Source organism: Bos taurus, chromosome 16 (assembly GCF_002263795.3).
Source record: "Bos taurus isolate L1 Dominette 01449 registration number 42190680 breed Hereford chromosome 16, ARS-UCD2.0, whole genome shotgun sequence".
Classification (NCBI taxonomy): Eukaryota; Metazoa; Chordata; class Mammalia; order Artiodactyla; family Bovidae; genus Bos; species Bos taurus.
In genome coordinates, this window is record NC_037343.1 from 32,842,825 (window position 1) to 32,846,063 (window position 3,239).

At 40.3% G+C, this 3,239-nt stretch overlaps 1 non-coding gene across 1 annotated transcript; it reads left to right on the forward strand.

Moving 5' to 3' along the window:
* The first annotated feature begins 2,872 nt into the window (after positions 1 to 2,872).
* Positions 2,873 to 2,979, forward strand: LOC112441929 (U6 spliceosomal RNA). Its single transcript, XR_003029884.1, has one exon. It is a non-coding gene; the product is annotated as a U6 spliceosomal RNA (small nuclear RNA).
* Positions 2,980 to 3,239: the final 260 nt, after the last annotated feature.

A 3,239-nucleotide genomic window follows, 5' to 3' on the forward strand; every position in this document is an offset into this window, starting at 1 on the left:
AATTCTGTCTCAGAGTTGTCTGTTTCTCAGTGAATCTTAAAAGAGTTGGTTCTGTGAGTTGTCTGAGGAATAGACTCTGAATTGAATTTTGGAATTGCGTCACCCAAGACTATTGGTGAGGACGTCACCACTGGTGGCAGGTGGAGCAGGGAGAGCCGCTGGCATTCTATAGCAAAGCAACTGTTGAGACTTTCACTTAGAGGACATGAAAGGAAGGAATCCATGGACAGGTGCAGTTTCTCAGGCATTGGAAAAGCTGGAGAAAGAAGTAATTATTAGAGCAATGGAATTAGATGGCTTTGATGAGTTCCACTGTGTTTTGCAATAAGATAGAGAAGTATGAGGATGACTAAGCATTAACTTAGGCAAAATGTGAAATTGAGGACCTCCCCTTGTAGCACATAGAAAGACTCTCATTTGTTGTGGCAGGAAGGCGGGAACCGATGAGAATCAGTCTCAGGACATAGGCATAAGTGTAGTGAAGTTCCAGAGAATAGTGAACAAATTTGCCATGCAAATGTCAAGGCCATGATTGGAAAGGAGTAGCAACCTAAGATTTGGGATGAGAAAGAAGAGGTACTTGGGAACCTTGAAAACAGACTTATCTGAATTTCTGGACCTGCAGAAGTGAACTACTCATCTCTTTAAAGGGTTATTGTTCCTCTCTTGCTTGAAGATCATGCAGAGTCCATCTTCCCTCTTTAGAATCTACCCACTTTTCCTCTTCTGACCATCAGACAAAACTTAGACCAAGTAACAGTGTAATCTGCAGGGAGTGTTGGACCTGCTTAGAGAGGAAAGAAATTTGAGTCCAAAAAATATAACCTGAATTCTAATCATAAGGAAAGTTTAGACAAGCTGAAATATTTCTACAAAATAACTGGTTTGAACTCTTTAAAAATGACAAAGGAAGATTAAAAAAAAAAGCTAAGACGCTCTTCCAGATTGAAAGCCTATAAGAGATAAGACAAATAAAAGCACTCTGTAATCTTGGACTGGATCCTGGCCCAGGTTGTAAAAGGGCTCTTCAGCCCACCCAGACTCCACCTACTGGAGTCCCAGCTGAAAGTATTCAGCCCTTCCCTGAGAATTTCCCATGACTGAAAAGAGTGTTTCCTGAGGCAGACCACCTCCAGCGGCTGGTTAACATGGGTATACAGAAGCCCAGTCTCCTGGCTCCAATTTGGGACGTCTCTGAAATTCCATTCTAGCTTTGGAGCTCTCCATGGCATTGGCTGAGGCCTCTGATGCAAGTGCAGTTCAGCTGATCCTTTTGCCAGATCCTGTTGCTACAAGTGTATGTGTCCTCAACTGGGTCCAACTGTTTGTGACTGCATGGACCATAGCCCGCCGGCTCCTTCTGTCCATGGGATTTCCCAGGCAAGAATACTGGAGTGAGTTGCCATTTCCTCCTCCAGGGGATCATCCCCACCCAAGGATTGAACCTGTATCTCCTGCATCTCCTACCTTGGCAGGTGGATTCTTTACCACTGAGCCACATGGGAAGCCATTTCTACAGGAACATACCCCCAAATCTCCGCTAGGCAAATTTCTATCACAGAGTGTTTTCCAGGAAACTTTATGTGGGAGACCCACTCAGAGCTAAAAGACCTCTCTCTTTTAAAGAGCCACAATTCCTGCTTTCTCCGTCTGTTTCCAGTCCAATGCTGGGGAGAGGAGGAGGAAGTAGTGACTAAAGTGTATTCCATTTAAAGAAAGCTTAAAAGAAGAAAAGAAAGAAAAAAGTTTCTTCCCTGATTAAAAAAGTTATTCTCAAGTTTCTGGTGTCATGAAATCTACTAAAAAATCTAAAAACTTGAGAACTATTTAACACAATACTTCTAATTTTAAATTAACAATTAAAAATTTTCTCTTTCTCTAGTAAACCCTACATGAATGTTCAAGAAGAACCTGCCAGGTGCTCATTACTGCACTGGCCGCAGGGAGTGAGGAAAGCCTAGGAGGATCAGAATCAAACACAGGCCAGAATTGCAGCTCTGCTGGTCAGTTCTGCACCTTTGCTGCAAAGTTGGATTAAAAAAACAAACCTACCACATAAGGGTCATTCCCATTAGGCTTATAGGATATGATGCCTGTGGCAGCAGCTTGTTAGTTTGTAAAGGTTCGTTATAATTATATAGGGCAGTATAGACCTGTTTCACGCTGACTCATGAATCTGTCCTTTAGGACAATTGCATATAGTACACTTTTTCAGAGATTTTATTTAGAAAACTGCAAACTCATAAAGTTGAAAGAACAGTACAATTAGCATCTATATACCTTTTACCTAATTGGGGAAGTTTTTAAATAATTTATGAAGTCATATAAATTTTTTTGTGAGTCATTTGAAAGTAGATGACATGACACAACTAAGCATTTCAGCATGTGTTTCCTAAAAATAAAATTATTTTCTACTGTAAAAAATGAATGAATAAAAAATCTCAATTAGAGTCAAAGCACTAGAAGGGGAAGCTCTCACTCCCTTCTAGGGTAGCAGAGCCTAGCAGAGGAAAAAGAAAAATTCCTCTTCTTTCCTGGCAAGGACTCAGCCAATGAAAGCCATGGACAATTTGTAGCCCTCCCAACTTCTTTTCCCCACTATAAAAGCATTCTCCTTCCCTTGTCATGGGGTGACTTATGCGGCTTCCCATGGCTGCAGACCCAGAAATGTAACTCTCATTGATCTTGAATAAATCATCTTTTCTGGAGAAATAACTGTGTCTGTTTCAGGTTAATGCTATTAACTTCAGTACATTGTCTCACATAAGTGACACTAAAAATTCTATAGTATTTACTCATGTACAGTCTAAATTGACTCAGAATTGTTTTTGAAAGCTGATTTTTTTTGTAAATAATTTAAAACCTGAAGTTAGTGCTGGCTTTAGCAGCACATATACTAAAATTGGAACAAAACAGAGAAGATTAGCCTGGTCCCTGTGCAAGGATGACATGCAAATTCATGAAGTGTTCCATATTTTGCACCTTTCCCCACATCAAGACTTGAATCACAAGCTGGATCAAGAAGATTTCTGGGAGAAATATCAACAACCTTAGACATACAGATAATATCACTCTAATGGTAGAAAGTGAAGAGGAACTAAAGAGCCTCTTGATGAGGGTGAAAGAGGAGAGTAAAAAGCTGGCTTAAACTTAATGTCAAAACAAACAAACAAAACCCAAACCCAAAGTTAACACACCGTAGTTGGCTGTTATGTCTCTGGTTTCTGCTAATCTACAAC